The 15616-nt window shown below is 37.2% G+C and overlaps 1 pseudogene; it reads right to left on the bottom strand.

Annotated features, from left to right (window-relative positions):
• Positions 1 to 1002: 1002 nt before the first annotated feature.
• Positions 1003 to 2260, bottom strand: LOC125777622 (uncharacterized; annotated as a pseudogene).
• Positions 2261 to 15616: the final 13356 nt, after the last annotated feature.

Below are 15616 nucleotides of genomic sequence, written 5' to 3'. Positions count from 1 at the left end.
TTTGTTTTAAAATGGCTTTGGTAGTGGCATATCGTTGTTCCATTAAGCCAGTTATCTGTAATGAGAAATGAATAATAAAATAACATTTAAAAATAAAAAGGATAATATAATAATTTTATGCTATTGTTGTTGTTGTAACGGCAGAAATTCTGCCGAGTTGACAGTCCATGGCCGGATAAAAATCCGGGTCCGTTCCGGTTTCGTAGACCCGACTATGGTAGGAACGGATAATCATTTTATGTTATAGTTCGCTTACTGTAGTTCGTCATGGAATCTTATAGCGTGGACAAATGTCGCTCATATATCTTTTCAATCATGATTTTTCCACACAAGATAGAGGCATGTTGTCTTTGCAAATCATGTAGACCGAAGCTTGATTTATTTAGCTTGTTTTATGACCCTCTGCTAAATTGAAAAAAAAAAAATAAAATTAGAACATTCTTATGAATTAAAAAGTTCACAATACAGCAATATGATATCAATAAAAAATACCTTCATAGTCTGAACTTCTTTCAAACACATCTATCAGTGTAATCTGTTTCCACAAGTCTTTACTCTTACCTTTGGAGATTTCAGTCTGAAAAAAAATATTGAACATTTTGTATATATTTCATTACACTTGTCGTCATAAATAGTATTAAGGCTAAGTGAAAACACTAAAATGAAATTACACATTATTAGGTGACTAGTTATTGGCTACGAACAAGAACAAATATTTAGATTCTAAAGCTGCAAACTTACACAAATAAAATACTTACACCAGTATCATCGTAAATCGCAGATTCAGACAATTCCATGAGGTTATTTTCTATATCAGCAGGTTTATTACTAACGGGACTAGTTGAATTAGTAACCGCAACGGGTGAACTGGTTCTTGGTGTAATATTCACTTTACTTGACTTTGCGTTTTTATTTTTAAGTTGCAAAAACGCATGGTGATGCTTATTTTTTAGGTGTGTAGATAAATTCGTTGTATTGCCACTGGTTTTATCACCCCCTCACGCCCCCTTATTGGAAAGAGGAAGGATCGAACTTTTTAATAAACCCCCCCTCGACCCCGTAGAGCCCCTATAGACCCGTAGGGAGCCCTTTGAAAATGATAAAAAATCGGTGTTTTTGCTCATTTTTCCATACAAACTGAAAGCAATGCAACCCAGCCAACATTTTTGTATGGACAAGAAATCAAAATAAAGAAAACCAAAATGTTTCAGTCCAATGTATATACATATTTAATTGCATGTATTAGTGATACAAATGGATCTTTTCCTTGTTTTTGGATAGATCGCCGCCACATATATTCGACGATGACGTCGGCGAAGTTGGCGATGTGATTGTAATTGTCTTTGTAGAAAAAACGTTTCACTACGCGCCATTGCGACTCAATCCGCTGCGTATGAACCCCGTCCTCGGAAACGAAAGGGTTGGTGTCGTCACTATGGTTCACTTTTTGGTGGACGTACCCAAAATTTGATAGTGCGTCATATGCCCGCCAGCAGTCCGTCCGAATTATACTTCCTTCAGCCACATGCTTCTGAATTAAAGGAATTAAAATGTCCGCCGTTCGAAGATTGTCAGGACATACTTCGAGGCGTATGTCCTCGCTACCATCTTCAATCATTCCAAGGACCCAGTGTCCCTCTTCGCGCCTGCCTACAATGTAAAAAAAACCTAATTAGAGTTAAATTCATTGTATAAGGAAATAGTATTACCTTTGTTGTACTTCCGCCGCCCAAATTTACTTTCGTCGATCTGAACGGTTTTTCCCGGACCACCAATTTTTCCTTTTTCATATTGGTGGTCCAACTGGTATATTACCACGGCCTCTCGGCAATAACTATACCAGTCCGATATACATAGTTGCAGATGACAATGTTTTCCCCTCATTTGTGTAGTCCTCGCGCAATATTTCTTCGCGGGACATACGGCACGCAAAGCAGTACATCAAAAAGTATACTCGAGGGACACTAATGCGAACATTTTTAAACCATGTCCCGATGGTTATTGAAGCACCTGGCTTTTTTGTGCACGTGCCCCTGTAGCACACAAAATATCCAAATTTGCCCCCTTTCCGAATGGTCTTTGGAACCTTGTGTACAGGGCACAATTGTTCCTTCGGTATTAAACCGTTTTCCTCCGCAAAACGAACTCCTTGCTCATGCGTGCGCAGCTCGGTGCCAACACGCATAAGGCTCCACTTAACCTGTGTGGACCGCGTTCCTAAAACAAAATAATATATTCCAATATTAGAATATCTTATTAATTATTATTATTACTCACCATTTGCAATTTCGCACATTGTTTTATAGTATTTTTATTTTTAATATCGCCGAATAACACGGAAAACGTATTTGCATAACGCCAAATTTGTAAATATGGGTAAACATATGAAAAGTACCGTTATGCTTCCCAGCACACACATTAGATGGTATATTGAAATCGTTAAGAAATATAAAGCCTTAATTTGTCTTATACTTAAATTTGTAAAATAATGCTTCACCGGGATTTCCTCCACAGTCTTTTAGCATTTCATTCCTTTTTGCGTGGGCGGCCTTCGGCCGCGCTTCAAAAAAAATAACTCTGGTCGGTCCAACACCGGGGTGTATCAAATTTTTTTCGCTTAGACTCCTCTTTGCGTGGGCGGCCTTCGGCCGCGCTTTAAAAAAATAACCCTGGCCGGTCCAACACCGGCTACGCCATCCACAGTATTTTAGCATTGAACACCTTTTCGCGTTCACTTCATACATTTATTGCTAACTGGGTTTAATTTATTCCCTTTTGTTCGTGCTTTCTCGGCAATTTGACAGTTCAAATTAGGCAGTCATTTTGGTTTTTCGCATTATTGAACTCAATGCAGAAAAAGGTGTATTTTATTTAAAGATTTACAAAGAAATTAACAATCAAAAGTAATAAAAAACATTACTAGTGGTTTTTATAATTCATAAGTAATATATGTGCGTGAAAATGTATCCATAATTGGTTTGGTACAATGCACAACAGAGGAAAATACACTAGCATATATTGAGAAATTTGCAAAAAATAGCATTTTTTAAAGTGAATTTTTGAAAAAATTTGTGAACCGATTTTTATCAAATATGTTTTAAAATAAAGTTCGATAAATTAAGCATACATGCGTGTTTAAAATGTTCAATTTGGTTCTCTCGTTTAGGTACAGGGAGCCAAAATTAACCGGCGCGGTACTAAACCCAACCCTATTTTTTTTGAAAAAGTTCCATACAACACTAGACATGACTGGAATGCTCGGGACGGATAACAGACTGACTTTGACAGACGACAGTTGAATTGTCATTTACACTTGACAGACAAAGTTGCCAACTTTAGTACTAAATTAAAAAAAAAAGGAAATCGAGTCGACCATAAAGAAAAAAGTTAAAAAAAAAATGTTACTATTGGAGTATGTCGACGTATGAGGCCGATTGCGAATAATTAAAAAATAGTTACTTTAGTTTTAACGTTATAAATCTCTTGGATACGTAGTCGAAATATTAAAATTCTGGATTGGCCAGGTCAAAGTCCGGACCTAAATCCCATAGAAAACCTATGGGGGATTAGAAAAAGAGCCGTAGCTCGCAACAAAGATTCTTTATGGGAAATAATACAGGCAGAGTGGTACAAAATAAGTCCCGCTCAATGTGCTGCTTTAGTCCAAAGAATGCCTAAGCGATGTACTGAAATGCTACGTAATAAAGGATATCCAACTAAGTATTAGTCTTAGGTAAGGTAAAACTGCAAAAAAAATGCCGTATACTTCGAATAACTACATTTTTCTTCAGGTGACTTACTTACATGAGCACAACAACTTGGATGTGCTAAGCGAATGAACGCAATATTGTTATTATTTTAGAAGTTAAATAAAAAATAAGTATTCTGTTTTGAACTGAATTAAAATTTCTTTCATTTTTTGTAAAATTAAATTTCATTCCTGTACCATAGAAGTTGCTTTGAATAAACTTTCCTTCTGTTACTGGCCTGACTTAATTATATGAGCACAAGTGTATATAGTATATATGTAAATATATGGGTGTGTGTGTGTGTTAGCATTAATGGTTAATTGTATTAATGTGTAAATATACATATGTAATGCTAGATTAGTTAACTTTTCCTTTTCATTGGTAAGATTTTTTTACGTGGCGGGTCCCAAACCCAGCGCACAACCCTGCGGAGGGGATGTTTCGCCTTCTCACCTTAGCTCGCCTTCAAACGGATGTTCTTAGGCTACCCAGAGGATACTTGGTCAAAGACCGGAAGTCGTGAGCTGCTTGAGTCATATGTAAAAGAATCGTTTCTGGCCACTCCCAAGTGAATGGCGATCAGAGAACTTTCCACACTTGCGTGAACTTCTACACATGACCCCACAACTCAGCTATAATCGCGTAAGCGGTGTCTACGCCAATTAAGTAGAAGAAGAAAGGACAAATTTTCATGTCTTTCTGTGCAGTGGGCGTTATGCGCGGACATACCGGAATACTGTTTCATATAAGAAATATGTACAGTATGCAAAATCCATATTCGTACACCACGTATTTTATAGCCATTTTGCATATAAAAAAAATATTGTCAATTAATTATAAAAAAAAGTTGGATGTTATTTTAATTATAAGGGTATATATATTTCATTTTATTAAATTATTTAATTTTTCTGAAAAATGCACATTTTTAATAAAGCAAAGTTCATATCCAGACACTATTTAAAGTACAAAATATATTAATGTTACGTAAAAATTAATATTTGGTTGGATAACTTTTTGTTTTAAAACAGAATGTAAGCGACGTGACATCGATTTCACCAATTTCTTGGTAAGTTTTGGACATCTTTTTTCCCATTCTTTTCGTAAAGCTTGTTTAAGGTCCTGAAGATTTCTAATGCTATAATCTACGCCAGTAAAGAAGAAGAAGATTAGTTAACTCAAGTCTTATTACCTGCAGTGGATTATAATTGCTTTATCCTGTGTTGTTGTTATTTATCGAAATGTGTGTTCACTTGTTGAATGTTTCACTGTTGGTTTGTCGAATTAAACTTCACTTGTTGTATTTGAGAAAAAATATATAAAAAATGCTTTGTTTTATGGTGGGATGGCGCACTGTTGTTTTCCGTATTCACTGTTTTTCACTCCTATTATGTAAAAATGAAGATTACTTTTATTAAAGCCAACACTTGTACTTATTATTTATTGAAGCTAATTTTTGCACACTTGCACTCTTCTTGGCATCAGAACGTCACTTATTGTTCTTCTTCTGCTTTTAGAAACTACGAATTAAGTATTCAGTTGAAACTGTGAATTTGTAAGAAGAATAATTGACGAACAGTTGCCCACAATCCTTTTGTAAAAAAAGGGAAAAGATGTTTTCTTTTTCTCCTCTTTCGCCTGTTGAGTGAAGTTGGGGCGGTTGATATTCCTCTGCATTACGCTTCTATTACTTTATGTAATTTGTGGGAGTAATACAGAGGAGTATTTGTTTGGATTAAACAGTTAGTATAAAAAAGGATTTAGAATTTTTTGATCATAAAAAGATCGTTTTTACACCTTTTCAATACTTATAATATTATATCGATACCTCGATATATCGAAACAATAAATATCGCTCAAAAATATTGTTACATTGAAAAAATTATATCGATATATCGATGTATCGATATTTTTTCGACAACCCTAGCTTGGACGATGACAACAAGTGATGAGTCAACGTTACGAGTTTTCGAGAGAAAGGAGCTGTGAAAGCTTTATGGTCCTTGGCCACGGTTTACTTTATACAGCATATTTCGGTCAATAAGAGAGTTATCTAGTGAAAACAAGAGAGAGTGTTTTACTAATAACAATGTATATTTGTCACTAAATTTGATAAAATCGGGTGAAAACTTGCCCTAGCCCCCATATAACTAAAATCGCGGTTTGACATACCTTAATGAAATTCGAGGAGCATATTATTAGTATATGGCTTGTTAATATGTTAATAGTATGTCGTCTTACCAGAAATAGATCAATACAGCTCTTTGACCACGTACACTCGCCAGAAAAATTATCCGTACACCTCGATAAGAAAACAATAAACTGAGAAATTTATGATCAAATAACTCATTATGTATAAAAATAATATACAAAAGTTTTATTTAGTATTTCTTCTACACTTTCCATAAGTTTTTTTTTTTTAGACCTACACTTTAAAAAAAATTTTTCAAAACAGAAGCAAAAAAATCTCACATAATGAAACAGAAAAAGTATTCGTACAATTTGAAATTAAGTACATATAGTTAAATTATTTTGTGAAAATTCAATATCCTAGTAACTAGTGGGATAGCCCTTACGTTTTAGGACCTCGGCAAGCCGTTGTGGCATTGAATGAACCAGTTTGGATGTGTCATGATTTGTAATTTTGGCCCATTCGTCCATGATCACATTTTTGAGCACTTCTTTGGAGGTTATGGTGTGTTGGCGGATTCTGCGCTCCAGTAAATCCCACAAATGCTTGATGGAATTAAGGTCTGGAGATTGAGGTGGCGAGCGCAATTGGTTTTTTATGTTATAGAGCAACCAAAGCTTTACATTGTGTGCCGTGTGCTTTGGATCATTATCCTGTTGAAACCAAAAATCATCACCAAGCCCCAACTGGTGAGCACTATCCTTCAAATTACTTTTCAAAATGCTTAAATTGCCGAATTGATCCATTATTGAATCTATAAAAACAAGTTTGCCTGCTCCTCCTGCCGCCATACACCCCCAGACCATTACGCCTCCTCCGCCATGTTTGACGGTGGGTAAAAGATTTTCTTTATCAAGTGCAGTACCATTCTTACGCCACACCAACTTTTTTCCTTTAATGCCAAAAGTACAAAACTTGCTTTCGTCGCTGAATAAAACACGTTCCCAAAACTCTCGAGGCTTGTTAATATATTTGTTGGCAAAATCCAAACATTTCTTTCTGTTCACTTCGGAAATAAAGGGCTTCCTACGTGCTACACGTGCGTGATACCCATCTTTCTTCAAACATTTTCGTATAGTATCTTCATGGAGATCCTTATCAAATGAATTTTTAATGTTTTCACAAATTTGCGAGGCAGTAAGGCGAGGACTCGCTCTTACTAACTGTAATATTGTTCGTTTTTCTCGAACGGTCAATATACTTGGACGACCAGAACGTGGTTGCGACACAATCGAGTTAGTTTTTTTGAATGCTTGCACGACATACTGCACAGAAGAATGAGGTCTTCCGATTATTTTACCTATTTCCCTGAACGATTTGCCCTCTTTTCTGAGTTTAAGAATAATTTTTCTTTCGCCAGCGCTAATTTCTTTAATTTTAGGGGCCATTGCGAATTTTTGCACAAAGAAAAAATTCTAATTTCTTCAAAGTGAACTGTTCAAAGCGAGATCAAATATACACTAAAATATTAGTGCTTAAGTGAAAGTATTTGTCACCCTATTACATGTGGAATACCCCGTTATGATGTGTACGGATACTTTTTCCGTTTAATTTAAGTGAGTTTTTTTGTTTTTGTTCTGGGAATTTGCTTTTAACGTGTATGTCTAAAAAAAAACGTATGGAAAGTGTAGAAGAAATACTAAATAAAACTTTTGTATATAATTTTCATACATAATGAGTTATTTGATCACAAATTTCTCAGCTTATTGTTTTCATATCGAGGTGTACGGATAATTTTTCTGGCGGGTGTACATATGTACATATGTACGTATTTCTTATATGAAACGCTATTCCGGTATGTCCGCGCATAACGCCCGCAGCATGAAAAAGACATGAAATCAAGTGAATTAACAAATGAAATGAGAAATTTAGTTATAAATTTATATAAAGATGGCAAATTTCTTCGAGAAATCGGAAAAATTACGAAACGGAGCTGTTCCACTATTCAATCCATTATTAAAATATATAAAGAAAGTGGAAGATTTAATAAAAAGGTCAGAAATCAAAACAGATGCATTTTAAATAGGCGCCAACAATCTTTTATTCTACGAGAAATAAGAAGAGATGTGACTATTAGTGCGGTGAAGCTTTCTGCTCTTTTGAATTCAAACTTTGGTATTTGTTTAACAGCACAAACTGTACGAAATTATATAAAAAAAATCGGATTTCGGAGCTGAGTCGCATGAAGAAAACCATTTATCAATGCAATCAATCGAAGAAAGCGTATAATTTTGCAAAAATATATAAGAACTACAACCCGCCCCGGCTTCGCACGGAAATAAAATATAAGGCCTATGTTACTCACTGAAAAAATGATTAAAATCGATCCCGTAGTTTTGATTTATTCATTACTGCCCGTGGCCCGCACGCGTTACATTTGGAGTAAAACAATTCCCCTTTCTTTATACCATGAAGATTTCCTTGCTATCTTTGGAATATATAAATTCATACTGCTTAAATGAGTTAAGCATCCACCCACTTTACCCGCACACTAAATACGGCTTAGTTCACCACAGCTGACGACATTACAACACAACACCAATACAACTCACCGCACCGGTATTCCAACCCAACCAACAAAAGGAATGGACTACGGGAAAGCGGAGGCAATTCGTTGGCCACTTTTCGTCGAGCACTCATCGCTGATACAATTCGATTCCCCACTGCACCGCGTAAGCTATACATTCACACATACAATTCGGATTCGCACATCTACATTTCTCATTGATACTGCCGCGTCGATGCCTACGCTATTCGACCGTGATTTCCACCTTTTGATCCCGATCCGAAGCAACTCGATCGCCAGCACCGGCATCATATTTTATTGACTTGTAAAAATACAAACTTAGCGCTTTAAATAAAATAGTTAAATACAAACCTAAAATTCAGATACTTTTATTTCAGTCAAGGCAGTGGTGTGTGTTTCTCAATAAATTGGGTATAATTTTATTCACATACCTTACCTTTTTTTGCATTTTTACATATTTATTTTATTTTTAAAACAATAATTAATATATTACAGAATGTCTTTATATACAACGTTCACAGCTTTCTTGTCATTAGACAATACAAACATGTTTTCTCCTGAGGTTACTCTTGAAAAAGCGGCATACAGTTAGCCATGTGAAAAAAGTCAACGCTCAAATCTAAGCCTTCAACGTTGAAGATTTATTAATGGTCATTACAAAAGATGTCTTTACCGGAAATTGTAAACGTTTAAATTTGAATGGTAAATTCGATGGTATCATAGGGATTCGGGGAATCAATACATCTTCTCCGGTACCACATCCTGTGAGTATTGTGCACTCTATTATGAAAGTTTTCAGTGATTTTAACAGCAAACGCATGCCATTGCAAAGTTTAGGTGGATTAAGATTTCTTAATAAAATAACAGGACAACCTACATACTTTCAACAACATTTTGTGAGGAGGGAGTCCAGACGGGTTCAAAGAGTTTAGAAATTCTGTAGGAAAATGAACAGCTTCTTCCAAATTGAGAACAGTATCGACCGAATAGTATATTTTCGTCGGCGCATCAACCTTTGAAAGAATCAAGTTATTTACTTTATCTACTTGTTCGTTAATTGGTGACAGAATAGCTCTTTCTTTAAACCAAGATATTGTCTTATAACTTATGTTATCAATGTCAGTATAGACATTGTTGACTAACTCTTGGATGTTGTCTATCAAAACACAAAGGTTTTCTAGCTTAATCCTTCCCTCACTTTGTGTTAATTCTCCATTGCCAACTTTTAGCAGCATCTCTGGAAATAGCCTGTTCTCACGTGAAGATGACAAAACCCTCATATTAGTTTTAAGCTCTAATTTATTGACATGTGACCAAAGGTTGGACCTTTTTAGGAAAGCATTTATTTCGTCAGCTCGTGTTCCTCGAGTCACAACTGGTAGGATTTGACGGAAATCTCCCGAGAACAGAATTGTACATCCACCCATAGGTGAATTTTTGTTGCGCAAATCGCGCATTGTCCTATCCAGTGCTTCCACAGACGTCTTGTTTGACATGGTAGCTTCGTCCCAGACTATTAATGAGGTGTCACGCATCAATTTTCGTTTATTGCTCTGTTTAGAAACGCTACAGACGCTGTTATCATCATTGGTGGCGATTTTCAGCGGGAGCTTGAATGTAGAGTGTGCGGTTCGGCCTCCTTCCAAAAGCGTAGCGGCAATGCTGGATGATGCAACAGCTTTCACCATACGATCTAATTCAACACGAATGAGGTGGGGTGAGATTCCCACATAACTTCTAATGTTTCATTCGGTTGATAGCGAATAAACACACAAACTGTTTTTTTTTTTGAAAAAGTGCTGCTCTTGTTTAAACAATTTTGGTTAAATAAGAAATGAATCAACTATTTTTATTTGATGCAGAACGAAAGTAAATATTTCAAAGTTTAACTTCAAGTAAGTTTCATTTTAATCGGTGGATTCCTTTATGATGTATTGCTGTGTAAACAAAAAATTTATGATTTTTTACCACATTTTGTCCGAGTGCCACGCCCCCTTTATATATTTCTTCACATTATAATGACATAAACCTTCCCCTTCAAGCAATCTATCTATTAAAAAAAACCGAATCAAAATCAGTTGCTTAGTTTTCAAGATTTAAACATTTAAGGAGACATAAGGACAGAAAAAGTGACTTTGTTTTATAATATGTAGTGATAAGGAGTATCGTTTCTGGAAAAGGGTGATTTTCAGCGACGAATCAAAATTCAACTTGAAGATGTCCGATGGAAGAGTAAAAATATGGAGGGAGGCAAATACTAGCTTGTGTAAACAAAACCTTATGCCCACATTCAAACACGGCTTATCATCTGTGATGGTTTGGGTTTCGAGAGTAGGAAATTTGCACTTTATTTATGGGATAATGAATGCTAAGAAGTAAATAGACATACTAAAATGAAATCTACACCAAAGCGCTGAAAAATTGGGTTTGGGAAGTCGCTTCATCTTCCAGCAGGATAATGACCGCAAACATACGGCACTAGATGCAAGGCTTTGGATGTTATATAACTGTCCCAAAACACCTGAAGACGCCACCTCAGAACCCTGACATAAACCCAATTGATAATTTATGGTCTACCTTGAAAAATTTCTTAAAAAATTATAGCATTAGAAATCTTCAGGACCTTAAACAAGCTTTACGAAAAGAATGGGAAAAAATATGTCCAAAACTTACCAAAAAATTGGTGAAATCGATGTCACGACGCTTACATTCTGTTTTAAAACAAAAAGGTTATCCAACCAAATATTAATTTTTACGTAACATTAATATATTTTGTACTTTAAATAGTATACCGATATGAACTTTGCTTTATAAAAAATGTTAAGTTTGCTTAAAAATGTGAATTTTTTCGGAAAAATTAAATAATTTAATAAAATTAAATATATATACTAGGTTTATACTTAAAATAACATACAACTTTTTTTATAATTAATTGACAATATTTTTTTATGCGCAAAATGGCTATAAAATACGTGGTGTACGAATATGGATTTTGCATACTGTACATATTTCTTATATGAAACAGTATTCCGGTATGTCCGCGCATAACGCCCACAGCACAGAAAGACATGAAAATTTGTCCTTTCTTCTTCTACTTAATTGGCGCAGACACCGCTTACGCGATTATAGCTGAGTTGTGGGGTCATGTGTAGAAGTTCACGCAAGTGTGGAAAGTTCTCTGATCGCCATTCACTTGGGAGTGGCTAGAAACGATTCTTTTACATATGACTCAAGCAGCTCACGACTTCCGGTCTTTGACCAAGTATCCTCTGGGTAGCCTAAGAACATCCGTTTGAAGGCGAGCTAAAGTGAAAAGGCGAAACAACAGTTTGGGACCCGCCACGTAAAAAAAAACACCCAATGAAAACAAATTTATCCTGCAGTCCACAAAAATTTCCTAACGGCGGCTTTTTTTTCAACATCATTTTGATACTTCAAACAAAAACAAAAAATAACATCACACAACTACTAACAGAGTTTAGAAATGTTTGTTTTGAAGTTTGTGATTGTGTATTTGGAAACTTCGTGGCCGTATTTAAATCGACATGGTTAAAGTTCCTGATTGTGTATTTATAAATTTTCATCAATTATATTAAATTAACATAAGTACCTTTGAAAAGGAAAGATAAAGGGAAACAAGAAATCATGAGAAGATGAGAATGAAGAACAACATAAAGAAGACTTTTAAACATAAGAGACAGAAGAACAGCAGTAAAGCTGAGCTAGAATCGGGAACGTAGAGGTGTAAAGGTTTGAATTTCGATATGCAAAAAGAAGCGTTCAATTATGATCCTACCGTTAAATATAATTTACATTCTAAAATCAATATTGATCATATGGATGTTCCGTTGCCCCCGGTACCACCGTCAAGTATTACGTCGGGAGGATGGTTGAGTGACACTCATATGTACGTAATGGTCCAAATGCAGCCAGTTAGAAGTTGCATTTACTTGGCCCCACCTCTGTTGGTCTGATAACCCCCCTTGTACATTGTTGCATTGTTCGTCGCCGACCCTTCCCGTCACGTCAATGTTAGTGTGTTTGGGTCGTGGTTGTTCGTTACGTTTAACCGCTCTCTTCTCCGCCGCTGTTCGTTTGCACGTTGGGATTTCATACCATTTGGTTTACCAAGTTATCAGGAGTTGGGTCTACACCGAAAGCATTTTTTAAGTGTTGCCTCTCATGGTTATATTTCGGGCAATAGAAAAATGTGGGTTCTACATTTTCGACGGTATCGCCTCCGCAATAATCGCATGTGTCGTTGTTTTTGTGTCCGAATCGTTTCAAATATGATTTGAAGCAGCCATGTCCTGTGAGGACTTGAGTTAAGTGGAAATCTACAGGGTGGCTGATGAATTTTGCTACATTAAGAAACTCAAATAATTTTTATTTCAGTGTACGGAATTCATTTTTCTTTTATTCACGTTAAAGCTCATTCAATTTTATTAGATATAGCTAAATTAGTTTTAAAAATAATGGAATTTAAATGCCCCCCCTGCTCGTTGATGCATGTGCGGCATCTTACCAAAAAGTTTTTCATTACTGCTTGGAGAGTTGAGACAGGAATAGCCGCAATTGTTTCTCGCATGGATTGCCTTAGCTCATTCAAATTTGTTGGTTTTGCTTTGTAGACTTCCTGTTTGCAATAACCCCACAAGAAAAAGTCAGGTGCAGTGAGGTCAGGCGACCTGGGTGGCCAACGGAATGTGGAGTTTCTGGATATCAGCTTATTGGGAAATTTTCGTCGCAATTCTGTCATAACAGGTTGGGCTATGTGAGGAGCTGCACCATCTTGCTGAAACCACACAGAGTTGAAAGAAATTATCATTCGGCGTAATTCTGTATAGAAAAACTCTCTCAACATGCTCAAGTAACGGTCTCCAGTAACCGTAACGGTGTGACCGTCTTCTTCGAAGAAGTAGGGCCCGACAATGCAGCGTTGTGAAACTGCACACCACACTCTGACACGAAGTTGATGCAATTCCGTCTCATGGAGTATCTGTGGGTTGGAAGCACACCATATTCGACAATTTTGTTTGTTTATGTTGCCATTTAAATCGAAATGGGCCTCGTCAGACATGAAAAGACAGTTCAACATGTTTCCATCCTCTTCCACCATTTGAAGCATCTTCTGGCAAAATTCCAAGCGAATCGGCAAGCCTGCAGCGTTCAGTTTGTTGGCCATTTGAATTTTATATGGCAATAAGTCCAAATCTTTGTGCATAATTGACTGTAATGACTGTCTGCTTACACCCATTTGAGCAGATAAGCTTCTTGTCGAAACACGTGGATTGTTTTGTATGGCAGCAGCTACAGCAGCGATTGTTTCCTCCGTTCGAACTGAATGGTTTCGATGGTAAGGTCTTCTGTTGACTGTCCCATGCTCGGCAAAATTGTTTACAAGTCTCATTATGGTCCATCTGCTCGGAGGATTGCGGCTAAACGTGCGCCTATACTCTCTTTGTACCGAAACTACGGACTCCAGTGCGTGATAGTGGCGGACAATCCAAATTCTTGTCTCAGTGTCCCAGTTATCCATTTTTGTTAAATGTAAAAATCAATCTGCAAAATAAAAAAAAAATTAACCAGATTCATTAAATAGAAAAGAAGTTATTTAATTTTTTTTTTGGTAGCGGCTTTCATCAGCCACCCTGTACCTCACCGTGTAGTCTGTTTAACCATGGTTCAACGTTGGGGATCAGTCGGTATGTCCACCGCCCATTTTCGCTTTCTTGCCAGCGTTTTTGCCAGTGATTCACCGTCTCTGCGCTTGCAATTTCTTTCAGTGTATTATGCGGTAACCTGTCATTTGTAAGACATTGAATTTCTTTCGCCAAGAGGTCTAAAGGGTGTAGGCCCGAGATTATTAGGGCAGCATCTTCCGATATTGGGCGAAACACAGAGCAAACTCTTAGCGCGCAAGTGGCATATATAGAAAAGAGGCCACGGCGATAAGATTTTACTTCGAGGGCATTTCCCCATATCTGGACGCCGTACAGTGCGACTGACTTTAATACACCAGCTAATAGTCGTCTTCTATTTTGCTTTGGCCCGCGGGTATTTAGCATTAACCGGGTCAAAGCTCTGCACACTTTTGTAGCTTTTTCGCATGTGTACGCTACGTGTTCTTTAAAGGACATCCTTGCATCAAGAATGATTCCTAAGTACTTAATTGCGGGTTGAGTAGTGATGCTTACACCTTTTGAGCTGAACGTGGCAACTTCCCGAACTTTTCTGCCAGTAATGAGTACCGCCTCGGTCTTGCTCTCCGCTAGGGTCAGTCCGTTAGTTTCGAGCCAATCGCTTATTAACGTTATTGTTCTGTTGGTATTTGTAACTATGTATATCGTGTATGTGCTTTGCTATGGCCACAACCGCGATATCGTCTGCGAACCCAATGATGTGTACGTTTTCCGGTACTTTGAGTCGCAGTACTCCGTCATACATTATATTCCAGAGGAGGGGCCCGAGTACAGATCCCTGTGGCACTCCCACGGAGATTTTGTATTTTTTGTAGCCCTGGTCAGTATTATAGCATAGGGTCCTATCGTTGAAGTAACTGACTATCAGGTTGTAGAGATATGCCGGTACAGAGAAGTTCTTTAACGTACTTAGAATACTTGGCCATGATGCTGTATTGAAGGCATTTTTGACATCGAGGGTTGCAACCATACAATATTTGATGGTGCCACCTTTCCATCTTTTCCCACTAATGGCCTTTTCCGCCAGTGTCTTCACTAGGGTCACCGCTCCGATTGTTGATCTAGCCTTCCTAAATCCAAATTGGTTTGGGGATAAACCGCCGGCGTCGTCAATGGCCTTACTTAAGCGTTGATAAATGACGCGCTCAAGAATTTTTCCCGCAGAGTCCAACATGTAGAGTGGTCGGTAGTGAGACGGGTCTGTCAGAGGTTTGTTGGGTTTTGGCAGTAATATGAGGTGTTGCCTTTTGTTGGGAAGCAGCCATCCTTCATACATAAATTGAAAAGTGCTCTAAGTGGGTCTGTGTTCCTAGCAATCGCTGTTTTAAGCGCTATATTTGGGATGCCATCTGGTCCTGAGGCTTTACATAGGTCGAGCCGGTCGCATGCCTCTATGACCTCTTCGTTCGTTACTTCTGGTAACACCTCTCTTTGTTGCACCACCACGATC

The sequence above is a fragment of the Bactrocera dorsalis genome, chromosome 3 (genome assembly GCF_023373825.1).
Source record: "Bactrocera dorsalis isolate Fly_Bdor chromosome 3, ASM2337382v1, whole genome shotgun sequence".
In the NCBI taxonomy this organism is placed as follows: domain Eukaryota; kingdom Metazoa; phylum Arthropoda; class Insecta; order Diptera; family Tephritidae; genus Bactrocera; species Bactrocera dorsalis.
Note: the sequence above shows the minus strand (reverse complement) of the source record. Positions and strands in the feature narration are given on the sequence as shown.